The sequence below is a fragment of the Zalophus californianus genome, chromosome 1 (genome assembly GCF_009762305.2).
Source record: "Zalophus californianus isolate mZalCal1 chromosome 1, mZalCal1.pri.v2, whole genome shotgun sequence".
NCBI lineage: Eukaryota > Metazoa > Chordata > Mammalia > Carnivora > Otariidae > Zalophus > Zalophus californianus.
Window position 1 is genome coordinate 157,885,476 of NC_045595.1, and position 18,067 is coordinate 157,903,542.

Consider the following 18,067-nt stretch of genomic DNA (forward strand, 5'->3'; position numbering starts at 1 on the left):
CAGCATAAGGCTATCAGCTGAGTTTTCAGCAGAAACTGCAGGCCAGAAGAGAGTGGCACGCTATATTCAAAGTGCTGAAAGGTAAAAACTTACAATCAAGAATACTCTACCTGGCAAGATTATCATTCAGAATAGAAGGAGAGACAAAGAGTTTCCCAGACCAAAAAAAAAAAAAAAAATTAAAGGAGTTTATCAGCACTAAACTGACCTTACAAGAAATGTTAAAGTAACTTCTTTTAAGTGGAAAAGAAAAGGCCATAATTACATATAAGAAAATTATGATTAAAACAATGTAAAATATGACAACATATATATAAAACATGGAGAGGGAGAGTAAAAATAGAAATTCCTTTAGAATTTGTTTGAATTTAAGTGACCATCAGCTTAATATAGACAGCTATATACTTAAATGTTACATAAAAACCTCATGGTAACCTCAAACCCAAAACCTATAATAGTTACATAAAAATAAAGAGAAAGAAAAATATAACACCACAGAAAGTCATCAATTACAAACAAAGAGAGCAAAAAAAGAAGAAAGGAACAGAGAAGAACTACAAGAACAGCCAGAAAATAAAGTGGCAATTAGTACACATCTATCAATAATTATTTTAAATATAAATGGTCTAAATGTGCCAATCAAAAGACATAGGGTGATGGAATGGATTAAGAAACAAGATCCATTTATATGCTGCCGACAAGAGCCGCACTTCAGACCTAAAGACACATATAGACAGGGTGAAGAGATAGAAAAAGATATTCCATGTAAATGGGAGTGGGAAAAAAAAAAGCCGGGGAGGCAATACTTTATATCAGACAAAATAGACTTTACAACAAAGACTAACAAGAGACCAAAAAAAAAAAAAGGCATCACATAATGATAAAGGGACCAATCCAACAACAGGATACAACAATTGTGAATATCTATGCACCCAACATTGGAGCACCAAAATATATAAAGGAAATATTACCAGACATAAAGGGAGAAATTGACAGTAATACAATAATAGTAGGGGACTTCAACACCTCACTTACATCAATGAAGAGCTCATCCAGGCAGAAAATCAATAAAGAAACAGTGTTTTTGAATGACACATTAGACCAGATGGACTTAACAGATATGTATAAAACATTCCATTCAAAAACAACAGTATACACATTCTTTCCAAGTGCATGTGGAACATTCTCCAGGATGGATCACATGTTGGGCCACAAAACAAGTCTCAATAAATTTAAGGACACTAAAATCATATCATGCATATCATATTTTCTGACCACAACAATATGAAACGAAAAATCAATCACAAGAAAAAAATTGGAAAAAACACAAACATGTAGAGGCTAAAAAAACATGCTACTGAACAACCAATAGGTAAATAAAGAAATCAAAGAAGAAATGAAAAAGAAAACAAACATGGAGACAATGAAAATGAAAACACAATGGTCCAAAATCTTTGGGATACAGTGAAAGAAGAGAGCGAAATATATAGCAATACAGGCTTACCTCAAGAAACAAGAAAAAGTTTGAATAAACAATTTAACCTTACACCTAAAGGAACTAGAAAAATAAGAACAAATAAACCCAAGGTGAGTAGAAAGAAGGAAATAATATAGGGGTGCCTGGGTGGCTCAGTTGTTAAGCATCTGTCTTCAGCTCAGGTCATGATCCCAGGGTCCTGGGATCGAGACCCGCATCGTGCTCCCTACTCAGCGGGAAGCCTGCTTCTCCCTCTCCCACTCCCCCTGCTTGTGTTCCCTCTCTCACTTAGTCTCTCTCTGTCAAATAAGTAAATAAAATCTTAAAAAAAAGAAGGAAATGATATATATCAGAGCAAAAATAAATGACATGGATGTGCGCGCACGCGTGCGCACACACCCACACACACACACACACACAAAATCAATGAAATCAAGAGGTGGTTCTTTGAAAAGATAAACAAAATTAATAAACTTTTATCCAATTCATAAAGAGAACAAGAGAAAGGACCCAAATAAATAAAAGCAGAAATGAAAGAAAAGTAACAACTGACACCAGAAATACAAGAGATTGTAAGAGAATACTATGAAAAATAATATACTGACAAATTGGACAACCTAGAAAAATGGATAAATTCCTAGAAACATACAATCTTCCAAAACTGAATCTGGAAGAAATAGAAAATCTGAATACACCAATTACTAGTAATGAAATTGAATCAGTAATAAAAATATTACCAAAAAAACAAAAGTGCAGGACCAGATTGAATTGAATTCGATAATAAAAATAATTACTGAAAAACAAAAGTACGGGACCAGACGGATTCACGGGTGAATACTACCAATTGTTTAAAGAAGAGTTAATAGCTATTCTCCTCAAACTATTCCAAAAAATAGAAAAGGAAGGAAAACTTCCAAATACATTCTATGAGGTCAGCATTATCCTAATACCAAAACCAGACAAAAACACTACAGTAGTAGTGAATAATTATTACATAGCCATAATACTGTTAATATAGCTTATTGATTTAAAATTTTTAGGGTCCCCGTCTACATATAAAGGATGGAAGACAATTTTGGTTGAAGACAGAATATAAATGTTACCAACTCTGACAATGAAAAGTTAAAGGACAGAGGACAGAAGCTGGGAGATGGAAAATGGAAAAAGGTAAGGGTGCTAATATTCTTATTTTCAAAGCAAGGAGTCAAAAAACACAGTCTGCAGGTGACAGAACTATACATACAGGTATTATTTACAATGCAAATAAGCAGAAGTGGTGGATGATATAAGCGATTGAATTTCTTCTTTGCCATAGCAGGAAGTCTTCTCACCCCCAACACCGTAGTCTTCTAGATCATACAGCACAAGGGCTGCCAGCACTACAACCTGGACCTGCTGCAAAGCCCTTTTCTGCTCTGAGTCTTCCTCAGAGAAGGCAGCCTTCTGTGTCCTCCAGCATATACACTGCATAGTGGAATGAGTTACTTCTAGAACCCAGAGAGGCCTACCAGGCAGTTGGCAGTATTTTCCAATGAAGGCCCTTTGTGCTAGGGGATGCTAGGTGCAGCAATCTGTCTTTTACGTTGGAAACCTTTCCGCAGCACATCCTTAATCCCTGGATCCCTAAAACCTTTCCAGAAATAGTAGGTCCTTGAATCTTCATAGGGTTTATCTTCTATTTTCTAGAGCACAAGTCTTACCAAGACCTCTGGTGAACTAAACACATTGTTCTTCCTGCTCAGTCAGCATGGTCATCCATGGAAAGTGTGGTATTCTTTGAGATGGCCTGGTAGTCTAGATCTCTTTGGACTATATTATGATAGAGGCAGGAGAGTGAACATAGCCCTAAGGTAAACCGTAAATGAATATTGCTGTTTATTTCACATGAATGCCAACTGTTTCTCAGTCTCTCTTCTTATTGGGTTTGGAAAGAATGCATTTGCCAGATCAATGGCCCACACAGCATGTACTTGTGTTGTGGCCACATTAATCTGTTCTAGGAAAGATACCAGGTCTGCCACAGTATTTGCATTTGGAGCTACTACTTGGTTGCCCTTGCAGTAGTCCATAGTCATTCTTCAGGATCCACCGGTTTCTGCCGGGGTCAGACTGGTGAATTAAATGGAGATATTATGGGGACTACCATTTCTGTGTCCTTTGGTCTTTAAAGTTGACAATAATATCTGCCACACTCCCTCTTTGGTTTTGATTTACTACCTTGGCCTGGCATTGGAGGTAGTTGGGGGAAATTTCAGAGGTTTCCATTTGGCTTTCTCCACTATAATAACTCAACAGGCTAAGAACTCCACAAGGGGGTTACTCCAATTGCAAGCATATCATTTCCAACTATACACTTGGACACTGAGGAAATGACCCCTTGTTGGCATCCAAGAGACCCAGTGGGCATACCCTGAACCAGACTTTAGCAAAGACTCCTTTATTACTTTGTTCCTATAGTCCCCCATTCTAATGGGGGTAGAGGGGCATGATGATGCTTTGGGTCTTCCAAGTATCAACGTCTACTCAGACCCTGTATCCAATAGTCCTCAAAATATCTGGGTGCCCCCCTTTCTTCAGTGTCCTGTCACTAGAATAAATGGCCATAGATCCCTCCGGGGGGAGAATGAAGAAAATGTTCATAGTACATACTTGCTATGTCACATCTCATGACTTGGTGAGTTCTAGATCTTAAAATAGGCTCAGGTCAGGAACTTAGCAAGAGGTCATGAATTTTTATTAGGGTGAATGCCCTCAGCCTCCTTTTCCTCCATTCTTTTTTTTTTTTTTTTTTTTTAATTGTAGGGATTAAGCAGCATCCTTGCTGGCTACCCATCTACTTTGCCTTGTTCATCCTTTACCAAGGCCAGCACCTCCCCAGCCCAATTATCTCTAGGATTTAGCCCTAGTTATTGGTCTATCATCCAGGAGAGGAGTTGGGGGGCAGCTCTTGATGGGGTGTGCATTACAGGGGCAGACTTCCACAGCACCTTCCAGCACAGGGGAATGCTATCTCTGAGAAGTGAGCTACCTCTGCAAACTCTGAAGGTCTAAGGGAGTAGTGGTTATAGAATCAAAACCTTCAAGGATATCTGTCTGATGATCCCATATTATGGTTCAGGGTCCTAGTATTTTCCAGTGAGGGCCCTGATTTTAGTGTAGCAGGCCTGCCCTGGCTGAGCACTCCAATGTTGCTGGAGCTCTGCTACTTTAACTATGAGATTTGGCTTTTGTTCATTCTACCCTTAGCTGTATCTTTGTAAGTTACCAAAGAGGCCTCTCCCATCGTCCTTACCTGCTTACTAATGGCCCCATTTCTCATTAGCCTCTGCAGGGAGTCAACACATCTTTGTAGTTAACTAGAGATCAGCTGTCTTTGTAGAGTTCAAATACCTGACCCATCCCACAGGCCATGGCATCTCTCCACATGGAGACATTTTCACCTCCCGTGAGATCTTCAGTGACTGGACCACCACTGTGTGATCATCTGTGCCAAACATGTCACTTATGATGGTGTCCTCTTGCCCACTGGTCACTGAAGGAGTCAGCCTCAGAATCCTATTTACTGCCCCTATTCTTGGATCACTTCTGGTCCCACTATGTGAATTTAGGTCCTCTGAGGAGCAGATGCTAAGGTAGGATTGGGTGTGCAAGAGACTTATTAAGGAACACCTGTGAGGGAAAATATGGAGGGAGCCAGAGAAGGCTGGCAGATATGGTGCAGGTCTGTGAAGGAAGGAAGGTCAGGCAAGAAAAATCTTCGATGAGGTGCAGTCTGAGGAGGTTTCAGCAAAGCTGTTGGGCAGTTCTTGGATGAAAGCTGCCTCTCTGAGGAGCCCCGCTTCTCCCAAGAATGGGCCTGCCTTTGTATCCCCGCTATACTTAAACGGCAGCCTCTGTACATGGATATGGATTTCAGAGCATGGCACTTGGGACCCTCGGTCAATAACTCAGACATCTCAAAGATGTTTTCATGAAAGCCACAGATGGTTCTTTTCGTACTTCTGGATTTTTTTTTACCATGTGCACATTTTTCTTAAAAAAAAGGAGAGAAAGGTGATATAAGCATATTATTTTAGATATGGAAAAAACTAACAGAAGAAAATATTCAATAGTTCCTTCTGTAGAGCAAGGCTAGGTTTGGGAAGGGTGGGAGAAGTGACCGGTACTTTTTATCAGTGTCTCTTTAATATTATTTGTTTTTTCAACCATGTACATTCATTACTTTGATAATTTTCTTTATTATTAAGAAACTGAAAGAGGGACAGAGAGAAGTTGGGAAAAATAAACTGGGGAGATAAGCTTTATTCTGAAAATAAGTTAATAATATTTATTGAATACCTTATTATCACTAATCCTTGAAACATTTCCAACAGGTAGAAAATATTATCCCCATTTTACAGATAATGACACTGAGATTAGGGATCAAGTTTTAGGTCAAGGATTTTGCTAAAGACCACACAGTTAATAAGTGGCATCAGGACTTGAACCCAGGTCTGTGTTCGTGCTCTTGCTACAAGTAAGTGGGAACAAGGGAACTGATGGACGGATGGAGGCCACATGGGGGTGAGCCATCTCCTGATCACTGGCCTAAACAAGGCTTTGGCCCAACAGAGTTCCCAGGGAGCGGAGGGGCCAGTGTTAGTCACTGTTTAATTATACTATACATATTTAGCCTTTTAAATCTTTTCTGAGAAATCATTTCATTCTATCTCCTCAATCATACTTGAATATCATCTTATAATAAAACAATGCCTGTGACTGAGAGTCTGGGCCTCTCTGGAGCAGGACTAGAAGCCGGATGAAGTCAGCAGCCTGTTTTCTCCGGAGGTAGACCGAGCACACACATACTACCAGCTCCGTGCAAACGCCCTGAGAAGGGACCAGCCCAGACGGCAGCCAGTGACTCCCTCTGTTTATCCTACAGTCGGAGACTCTTTGCCGACAAGTGTAATCTTTCCTGATAAACATACTAGTTTTCTGTCTCAGCTCAGTGGAGACGATCCTTTGGTCTGTGATACAAGCTCTAATAATATTTTCTTTTTCTATGGTGACTTTTCCTGGATTGGCTTAGACAGTAGAAGAGAAAGTCAGAGGGGGCCAGGGTCCAAAAAACAGCAGTCTTTGGCCTCGGGACAGATGAGATCACAATGTGCTATTCTGCTGCCATCCATGGGCAGGTGACTGCCAAGCAGGCCAGGCTTACGTCCGAAGAAGCTTTGCAAAGGGAGAGTGAGCAGAGTCTGGAGGTCAGTAAATGTTCTGGGTGAGTTGACAGGTGTTTGACTGATAGCACCTCATTCAGCCCAACTTCCTGCTGCTGACCCCAGCACCTCTGAGCCAGGGGCTGACAGTAATAGTATCCACCTTGCAGGATTAAATGATAAAAGGCAAATTAAGTACTTAGCCGCGGCCTGGCAAGCACTCACTGCATAACTGTCCCTGTTCAGAAACCTCCTAGTGTACTTATTTTATTCTCAGAGGATGAACTTATGTTGATGGGACTTTTGAAATAGAAGAGTTTTGAATCTGTATGCAATTAGATCCACTAATTTTTTCCTTTCTGTTTTCTTTCCTGGCTTTTTTGCTTTTCCTCCCCTATGATATAAATACACACTATTTTCTTACAGTTTTTTTTATGGCTTACCTTTTTTGTTTATGTTTGCCTCTTGAATCCACATGGAATGTATTTCAATATATGGTATGGGGTAAGGAGATCATTTTTTTTTTTTCCAAATAAACAATTTCCCCAAAGCCATGTATTGATTTGAGATACCACTTTTATCTTATACAGATTTTTACCTATATTTGAGTGTACTTTTTAAAAAGACTTTATTTATTTGAGAGAGAGAGAGACAGCATGGGGGGGTGGTGGGTAGGGGCAGAGGGAGAAGCAGGCTCCCCACTGAGCATGGAGCCCTACGTGGGGCTCAAATGCAGGACCCTGGGATCCTGACCTGAACCAAAGGCAGACACTTAACCAACTGAGCCACCCAGGCGCCCCAAGTTTATGCATTTTGAAGCAACTTCTACCCTAACATTTCTTAGTAATTTAAAGTTAACAACAGAGGATTTCTATTTAATAGTTAACATTTTAAAATCCTGCTCAAATTATTCTGCCTCTGGAATGGACTCCACATACTGCTGATGAAAGAGTAGTATAGGCCAACTTTCTGGAGAGAAATTTGGTTTTGAAATGTTTATTCACCAAACAGTTCCACTGGTGGCAATTTTTCCTAAAGAAAAGTAAAAAGTTCAGGCAAATATTTATGTATATATGCATATTTATGTATTTATGTATAAAGCTGCCTATGCTGCCATTATTTGTAAAAGCAAAAAGCTGGAAACATTATTTTTTGAAGGGTATAGTTATGCCTATTATATTATATTTATAGAATAGAATAAGTCATTAAAACTATATTTAAAAAAATAGGAAATGCATTTTTATATTAAGTGAAAATGCAGTAAACAAAATTTTATATGTAATATTATCTCATATTTTGGAAAACAGGTTTTAGTCATGGTGGTCTTTCAGTTCCTTGAACAAACTCCTTCTAGCCTCAGAAACTTTGCAAATTCTGGTTTCTCTCCTGGAAAGAATTTCTACCTGTTCTTTCGAAGGCGGGCTCTTTTTTGTTTTTTAGGTCTTTGCTTAAAATGTATCATTTCAGAGACCCTTTCTCTAACTAGCATATCAAAAGAAGATCCAGATCCCCTCCCCAACTAGTCTCCATGTTTAAGCATCTAATTATATTTTCCACATGTGTGAATTCTGTCTTTTCATTTGGAAAGTTTGTACCCCAACATCTAAGAATGTATTTTTTTATTTTGTCGCTGAAATGCCCATTCCTGTGATCTGAACACAATGAATATGCACTGTGTATTGCCCAAATCACCTTTATATCCTTAAAATAATCCACATACAAAAGAATGAAACTAGATCCTTATTTTACACCACTCACACAATTAACTTGAGATGGATTAAAGACTTAAATATAAGACCTGAGACCATAAAACTCCTAGCACAGAGAGAAAAAGCTCCTTGACATTGGTCTTGGCAATCATTTTTTTTTGGCTGTGACACCAAAAGCACAAGTATCCAAAACAAAAATAAACAAGTGGGACTACATCAAACTCAAGAGCTTCTTTCTACTCAGGACAGAAAACTATCAACAAAATGAAAAGGCAACCGACAGAATAGGAGAGAATATTTCCAAATCACATATCTGATAAGGGGTTAATATCCAAAATGTATAAGGAAGTCATACAACTCAACAGCTAAAAAGAACAAAAAACAAAACCACACAAAAATCTGATTTTTAAAATGGGCCAAGAACCTGAACATTTTTCCAAAGAAGATACAAATGGCCAACAGGCACATGAAAAGGTACTCAACATCACTAATCATCAACTCATGCAAATCAAAACCACAATGAGATATCACCCCCAACACCTGTCAGAAAGGCTATTATCAAAAAGACAAGGGGTAACAAGTGTTGGTGAAGATCTGGAGAAAAGGGAATCCCTGTACACTGTTGGTGGGAATGTAAATTGGTGCAGCCACTCTGGAAAACAGTATGGAAGTTCCTTAAAAAATTAAAATAGAACTACCAGATGATCCAGCAATCCTACTTCTGGGTATATATCTGAAGGCAATGAAGAAAGAAAAAAGAGAGGAGAAAAGGGGGGCACCTGGGTGACTCAGTTAAGTGGCTGCCTTTGGCTCAGGTCATGATCTCAGGATCCTGGGATTGAGCCCCACGTTGGGCTTCCCTGCTCAGCAGGGAGTCTGCTTCTCCCTCTGCCCCTGCCCCTGCTCCTGTTCTCTCTCTCTCTTTCTCTCCCTCAAATAAATAAATAAAATCTTTCAAAAAAAATGAAGGAAATGAAATCATTATCTTGAAGAGATATCTTCATGCCTATGTTCATAGCACCATTATTCACAATAGCCAAGACACGGAAACATCCTGTATCTATCTACAGATGAATGGAGAAAATGGGATACACACACATACACACTGGAATATTAGCCATAAAAAGAAGGAAATCCTGCCATTTAAGACAACACGGATGACGAACCTTAAAGGCATTATGCTAAATGAAATAAGTCAGAGAAAGACAAATAGTGTATAATCTCACATGGGAATCTAAAGAAACTGAAGTCACAGAAGCAGAGTAGATTGACGGTCGCCTGGGCATGGGGGTGGGGGTGATGGAGGAGGAATGTGTGAAGATGGTCAAAAGGTCCATCTAACTGCCAGTTAGAAGATGAGTAAGTCCTGCAGATCTAACATACAGCATGGCGACTATAGTTACCAATGTTGTATTGTCTACTTGAAAGCTTCTAAGAGAGTAAATCTTAAATGTTCTCAAACACAAACAAATGTAACTATGTGAGGTGATGAATAGCTTTAACTAACCTCATCTTGGTAATCATTTCCCAATATATACATATATCAAACTACTACACTGTACACTTTAAACTTACACAATGTTATATGTCAATTACATCTCAATAAAACTGGGACAAAATTAGCATCTCACTGTGTAGACATCGTTGCGGGGGTGAGCTGTAGAGAGGAATAAGTTGCTGGTGATCCAGCTTAAGGCAGATGCAAAATATAAAACAGTGACATATTTCTAGGGGGTGTATGTCAATACCCAGGGCCTCCTCTACCACCTGTATTCCTTTAAATTCATGTCAGAAAGAGGCCGAGTGTCTGGAGAGCAAGAGAAGTCAGGCCGGGAATCAGAGCCAGATGCGGCTTCTCCTCTAGGTAGATGGGCCCTTAGATAATTGGACCCAGGTGCCTGGGAGGGGGGGTGCAGAGCTTTCAGGGTGTAATCAAGCCTACTTAACTAACGATTAGAAACAGCATGTGTCCTTCACTTGTCAGAGTTCTCTAGGCCTCAAATCTGACAAGACTCTCCAGTCCCTCCAGTCAAACCAATTCCTCCTCTCCGCCTGCTGTTCCCACACCCCACTTCCAACTGCTTTTGTTCTTCCTGCTGCTGACAGGGTACTGCTTCAATTCCTTTTCCCAGCCCCAGAATCAATCAGGTGAATCTCCAGCCCATGGCACCCAGTATCAAGGATTCCTGAAGTACAGCGCCAACTAGGCAAAGAGGTAGAATCCAGGCCTTCTGCACCAACAGGGTTTTCCCATGGCGGTCCGGGTGCAACCCCAAATCATGGCGATTACCCAGCTGGCAAACTTCGAAGTGCCTGCCAAGTTCCCAGCACAACTCCTGGCCTACCGTAGTTCATAAAACTCACACCAAGGACTTATCACAACCAAGGCTTGACATTCACAAGTTAAGCACTTGCAGTTTTTACAATGGTGACCAACCTTTAGAATATATGAAATGTGTCTTTCGTTTTCTTGAGGCCCAAATTTGAATTTCTTGTGTGTGTGGCTAATCCATGGGGTCTAATGATTGAGCTAAGTCAACTGCTCAGCATCCAGATTTCCAAGCAACTTTGTGTATTTTCTCGTATCACATGGGCAGTGATATAAACTCTCCGTAGGGGACAGAATGGACCCCTTAACATTTTCAGTTAGACCCTACTATAATTTGCGGGGAAAATTGTGCTTCAGAGGTATGTACCAAAGTAGAGATCTATGAGACCTTTTTGATTTTCACAAGTCCGTTATGATCCTTGTTTTCTAACTCTTCCCCTAGGTTCTAAGATAGACCAAGATAAATTCCATGTCCTCACACAGACAAGGTTGACTTGCTGTCTTCAGGCTGTCAGAAGGTCAGTAAAGGAGCTTGGCAGAGTGTCCATTTCACAGACCTTAGCCACAGCGGTGGGCAAACCAGTGACATGCCCTCAAACTGTCCACCGGGTCTCCATCCCTACCCCAGAGCAAAGGAAGCTCCTGCTGCAGCCTGCTCAGGGGTTAGCTGTAGGCAACGGGGTGGGGGGGGGGCTGGCCTCCCAGGACCCTGCCCCCCTCACGTGGAGGTGATTAATGCAGGGCCTCCTCCCCTGTGGAGAGTTAATTAGAAATGTTACACTTCAAGAGGAAAAACAAGAGTAATGGAAAAGGCATCTGTGTGTGACCAAAGCTTAACTGAAAACAGGCTTTCTCTTCTCTCAGTCTGGGAAAGCAAGGAGCCGTGGCCAGAGAGAGAGCAAGCAGAGATGCTCATCCGGGGATGGAATGACATGGGTGTGTGTGTGTGGGGGGGGGTGGGTGTGTGTGTGTACACATGTAGCAGAGGGGGAGGCATTTGAGGGGAGGAGCTGGGGGTGCAAAAGGAAATGTTGGTGTGAAGAATGTGGAACGAAGCAAGGCTGTGGTGAGCAGGTAGAGGAGGGGGTTTTGAGGAGGGGGAATACCCTTTCTACTTTCTTCGGGGCTTGGGCCAGGGTGAGGAGAGGAGTGACAGAGGTAGGACAAAGCACAGTTGTCTCTGGGGCCTCCAGACTCATCAGGACTTGAAGTCCAAAGGTTGGAAATGGAGACTCTTGACTTGCTATGTCTTTGGGCCCAGTCTATTGTTTTCGAACGCATTAGTTCCATAAACTTTTACTGAGCCCATTCTGGACCAGAAATGGTGCCAGGCCCTGGAAGTAAAGAAAGACACAGTCATCTTCCTATATACTAATGAGAGACAGATAAACGAGCAATTGTGATACAAGGTAATAAAAAGATTCGTGGCATCCCAGAAGGGCACCTGGCTCAGTTTTAACAGATGACATCTGAACTGAGTCTTGAATGGTGAGTGGGAGTTGCAGGCACAGAAGATGCGATTCAAATCCCAGCACTTCTCCCCAGTTGGGGGAGCCTCAGTTTGGTCATCAACGTAATGTTTCTAGCAACACCTACCCCAATGGTGGTTATGAAGATTATAAAATAAAGTCAACTGAACAGTGCTATGTATGGCCTAACTTTCTGGTTTCTCAGTCAGTGGCCTTCATCTACATTCTCTTCTCTGTCAGCCCCATCCCAGTGACCACACTGCAAACTGCTCAGCACTCAGCTGCTCAATCTCTAAGATCCCAAACCAGGAAAGTCCCTGTGCCGAAAGCTCTCTTTCCCACCTCTCTCCCACACACACCAATGCTGAACTGGCTCTGTCCCCCTCTGTGAACTTGAGTCCCTTGATCTTCCCCCCTGTTTCAGTTCCTCTGCCCCCACAACCTTATTTGTCTTTCCCCCCCAGAGGATTGCCACGTTGGCCAGGAAGTGATTCTCTTTGGCCTCATCCACCCTCTTGCCTTTTGGCCTCCACAATGTATATCCCCAACCCTTGCTCAACTGCATGGTCTCCATATTCCTGCTCCTGGTATTGGAGCATACTGGAGAAAATCCAGACCGTGTAGTTCCATTACACTTGGATGCTTTCTAATCCCCACTGGGCCCTTGCTACTTCTTAGTTATCTTTTTATTTACTTCTATTGAGATAAATCAATGTATGTAAAGGGCCTAGCACTTAGGCTGAAACATAGTAGGAGCCCCATATGTTCACTTCTCTTTCCTCGTCCCCCAATATCTTATCATATTACCAATGGTGCCTAGTCTGAGCCTCTTCTATTCTTCTTACATCTCTGATTTCCTTCAGCCCTAAGCTTTTGCCGTCTCACATAAGCTTGTTCCACTTTCCTAATTCTCAGCGTGTGCGTAATAATTCAGAGCATGTGGCCTCAATCAGCTTGCCTGGTCTAGTCATGTCGCTAAGCTTTGGTTTCCTCTTCTGGAAAATGGAAATTATAATAGAGATGATAAAAAGTACCCATGCCATAGAACTGTTCTAAGAATTAAATGAGATAGATAATATGTGCTTAGGAAAGGGTCTTTTACATGGTGCACTCAAAAAAATGTTAGTTGCCATGATGGCAATCATTTTTGATGTATAAAAATCTTCCCTCTCTCAGAGAAACGGAGTTGGTAAGAACAAACTTGTGTTTTAGATTCTATCCTCTCCCAAACCTTAAAGGACTTTACAATGAACCTCTTACTTCTTCAACCTCTTTCCTTTCTGTTGGCTTCTACTTCTGAATCTGTGAACATGTCAAGTCTTCCCCATCCTTAAAAAAATAACAAATTAAAAATCATGTTTCAGCTCTGCTGTCTCCTCTAACTTCCTACATCTACTCCTCAACAACTGTCAAACCTGTCCAAGTTGTATTTATAATGACAGTATTTTTCTCTACTACCTACCCCACCCTTACCCATAAATCTCTTGAAATCTGGCATCGACCCTCAGCAGTCAACAAAGCCACCAAGAGCTTTCTTAAAGATCACTGACCTTTTCTTTACCTTTATCCTTCTCATCTCTGCAGCATTCTTTGATGTTGGTTACCCAGTCTTTAAGGAGCTCTTCTCCTCTGGAGTGCTTGATTCTCTTCTTTCCTGGTTGTGCTCCCTCCCCTCTGACCATCCATTTCTGTTTCCTTGTCTGTCTCCTCTTCCTCCTGTACATACTTGAATGTACATGTTTCTATGAATCAGACCTCAATCCTCTTTTTTTTTCTTGCTTTACACTATCTCCCTGGACAAACTCATCTTCTTCTATGACTAATAGTTGCCGTGATGATACCTCTCAAATCTTCATCTCATTAGTACAACTACTTTGAAAAGTACTTTGGCATTATCTTGAAGAGCTGAACATCTGTATGCTGTATGCCCCAGCAATTCCACTGCTAGGTATATGCCCAACAGTAACTCTTACACATATGTACCAGGAGACACATGAGAAAATGTTTATAGCTCACTGTTCAGGATAGCAAAAACAAAACAAACAAACAAAAACAAAACAACACAAAACACCCTAGAAACCACCCATGACAATAGCTAATAGAAACTGAATTTTCACACGATGGAATGTTATATGGTAGTGAAACTTAATGCTACTCAGCTACACATAACATGTTTGAATCTTAGTGACATAAGGTTGAGTGACAAAAGCAAGTTCCAACAGACATCATAGTATTACTTCTTTATAAAAAGTTCAAAAACAAGCACAGTCAATTGATTTTTTAGACAAGAATATATATATAAAACAGAAAACAAAGCAAAGGAATTATAAACAAGGATCCCGGATCACGGTTTCCTCTGAGGTGGAAGCATGGGACATGGGTGTGCACCTGCACCTGAGTAGGTGTGGGTTACTGGTAATGGTTAGTTGCATTATGTGTTCATAGTGTTCATTATATTGTTGAAGGCAAAATAGATGAGGTAAAGTGGGTCATGTGAGGTTCAATGATAAAGAAAATCTACTTCTAACCTCTCTCCTAAACTCCATTTCATTTTTTGGTCCTTCCTACTTGGCATTTTCATTTGATTATTTCAGTAGCTCTTGAAACTCAAAATGTGAAAAACTGACTTCATATTCATCTTTAAGTCTGCTCAGTCTCCTTAATCTCAATTTTTTATAAACGACCTTCACCTCCTTTGAGGCAGTTTGGCCTATGCCTAGACTTCTAAAAGGCTCTTTGTTTCCTCTTACTCAGCTCCTTGCCAAGTCTTACTTTAATCCCCAGTAACATGCATCTAAAAAGAGGCAGAGCAAGAATTTTGACCCATATTGTCTGTTGCCATAGCCTATACTTTTAACTACCTATGTACAGGTGATACTCGATCAAAATGACCCCTGGGCAATGACCTCTGGCATTGAGGCCTGACAGATTATACACACTTCCCATCAAGGAAGCTGTGGCACCAATCTGCTCTTTTCATAAGCCTCTATCTTCTGTTGAGCTCTTTGCCTCTCCAAATCCAGGCTGCCGAGCACCCAGACCCACCCCCTGAAGTCCTGCCCAGTGTTCTGGCTTTGACAAAATTTGCCAGGCCTGCTGGACAGCGCTTAAGGCCACCCTGTAGGGAGGAGGGCTACACTAGGCTCAGTGTTGGTGGGAATAAACAGCTCTTGTGAGCAGCTGGGATCAAGGTAGACCCAGCCAGATGAAATCTCTGGCTTTTTCTTTTCTTGGGCCCAGCCGAGCAGCAATCTCCAGGAGCAACCATAGAGTACAGCCTCAATCGGTTCTTATATGAGCAATGGGGAGGATAGGCTGAGGCCTGGAGAGAGGAAGGGGGTCACAAGCACAGCATCAACAGCCGCTTCTCTGCCTAGAGAAGTGATTAATCCTAATAAGGACACAGCAGTTCCTGTTTACAGTTGTTCCAAACATCCCTCATACCACAACCCATTGCAAAATATGTGCCAAGGCCCAGCAACGTTTTCTGTTTGAGGACTCCTCTGACTTTACAGCTGCTTAGGTCTGCAACCTGGCTGGATTCTGGTCTCTGCTCCCTTACAGAATAGACATATTTTCTCCATGCCGTGCCTCTTAGCCCAAATGCTCTGGCTTCTTTTTCTCCTTTTGTGCGTACCAGCATGGCTCCCATTGTGGGCTTAAGCTCATGAGCAATGAACACCTACGGATGGCTGGTGAGATCATTAGCATTTCTTCAGATGTCCTGTCACCAGACACAAGAAGTCTTCAAAAGGCAGAGTAGACAATTCCTAAGAGATTGCCTAGAGAGAGACAGATTATGTAATTCAGATCCTACAGCTTCATGTTCTGGGGGAGACGCTTCCTGGCTGGCTATGCTGTGCAGAAGGAGGTAGCTTCGGCATCGGAGGTGAGAGGGACTCAGGGTATAGAAGGAAGAAAACTTCTCTAAGAAAGTTTTCTTTCTTTAGGCAGTTTGGGGAAACCCTGTTTTTTGTTTTGTTTTGTCTTACTGAAACACTCAACACACACTTATTAAGGATCTACAGTATAAAACAGTGCTGTTTCCGGTACTGTTATCCTTTCAAGGTTTTTAAAGAGCTAGATTCTTGGGTACTAATTTCTTTTCCTCCCTTCTTCTTACCCCACCTTTACCTTCTTCACCAAAGGGGCCCAGTGTCCACTCTAAGGACTGGGCCATTTAAAAGTACTTTTGATGGCAGTGAAGGGATAAGAAGCTGTGACAGGAGCCTGGGCTCTCGAGTCAGCCAGGTCTTGTGATGTCAGCTCTGCAAGACAACGAACTCTGGCGCCTTGGACAAGGACTGAAATTCTCAATCTCCAGTGTAGTGACTACTCAGAGAGTAGTGGTGAGAATTAAATGAGATAATGTATGTAAAATGCTTAGCATAGTTAGCATTATAATGATCAATAAATGGTGGCTATTTATTATTATTAATACCATGACCTCATTCATCTGGAACTCAGCCCCAAACTAGAAAGTCAAAAGAAAAAGTTTTCTGAGCAGCTAAAATTAATGTCTGTGGGCTGAAACAAAAATACTTTTTTCCCAGATGAGGTTCTCGTTTTGAGCCTGTTAATACTGTATGTAGAACTATATCAAGCTCACAGCAGATGCGGAGCCGCCAACTAAACAGGGAAGCAGGCAGAGAGCACTGAAGTGTGAGAGCTGAATCCCGATGATTGGTAACCAGAACTACAGAAACAAGACAGAGAATCAAAACCACACATTATGAAACACTTCGAGTAGGGTAATTTATTGAGTACCCACCGGGTGACGGATCATCTGTTGGGTATATTGGGCATATGGTTTAATTTGATCCCCACAGCAACCTTCTGCAGGGTATATGTTTATCCCTGATACTATGAAGGTAAACGTGGAGGTTCACGGAGTTTAAGAAATCTGTCACAAATAGGAAGGGGGGACGACCTCAGAGCCCGCCTGCATGGAAAGCCTCCACATCTCTGATACTCCACATCCTCTCCCATATAGCTTTTTAGATCTCTCACCGTCCTGAGTCCCTCTTTCTTTCCTTCCTTCTTTCCTTCTTCTATCCCTCCCTCCTTCCCTTTTTCCTTTTTCTATTCAACCACTTGATCACTGAATCACAAGGTACTTAAAAAAAAAACCTATTTTGGATGATTTTAGACTCACAAAAAGCTGCAAAAATAGCTCCCATGTACCTTCTCCCAGCTTCCACCAATGATATCATCTTACACAAGTACATTCCATTATCAAAGTGAGGAAATGAAGATCAGTACAATGACATTAAATAGACCGCAGACCTTCAGATTTTACCAGTTTTTGCATGTACTTATTTCTCAAAAAACTTGTAGTCTAGCACATTTCTTACTATAGCATGTTTGTAACTGGCATTCTTCAAGTGAAATTAAAGTTCACATATAAGAAGAAAAGTTATATAGCTTAGGGAAAGATTTCATTCAAAATCATTGAAATACAGTTTGGGCACTTAAAGGATAAACCCTTTGCTCTCTGAAACATTTAGCTCTTCAAAACAATGACTTTGCCAAAGCATTCTAGATAGCCAGAGGTGACTATCTATGGTTACTCTTCAGAATATTGTAGAATTGGTGAAGTCCATAGCGATACAGAAATCCTGTAAAGAATGTAGTCTTGTTTCAAGGTATCCAGGTTTAGCTGTGAAGACGTTTTCCCACCATGTTATGTTACTCTTCAGTTTCCAGTTGCATCAGGATACCATATTACACAGTGTGGGTGGAATATTTGTAAGTTTGGCTATCTCCTCAATTCCTTCCATGTGTGCCATGGAATTTAAGTGCTGGAGTCAGGCATTTCTGAATACATTTTTCCATATGTAGATTCACCACTACCCACTGAAGCACACACATCTGATCCATTT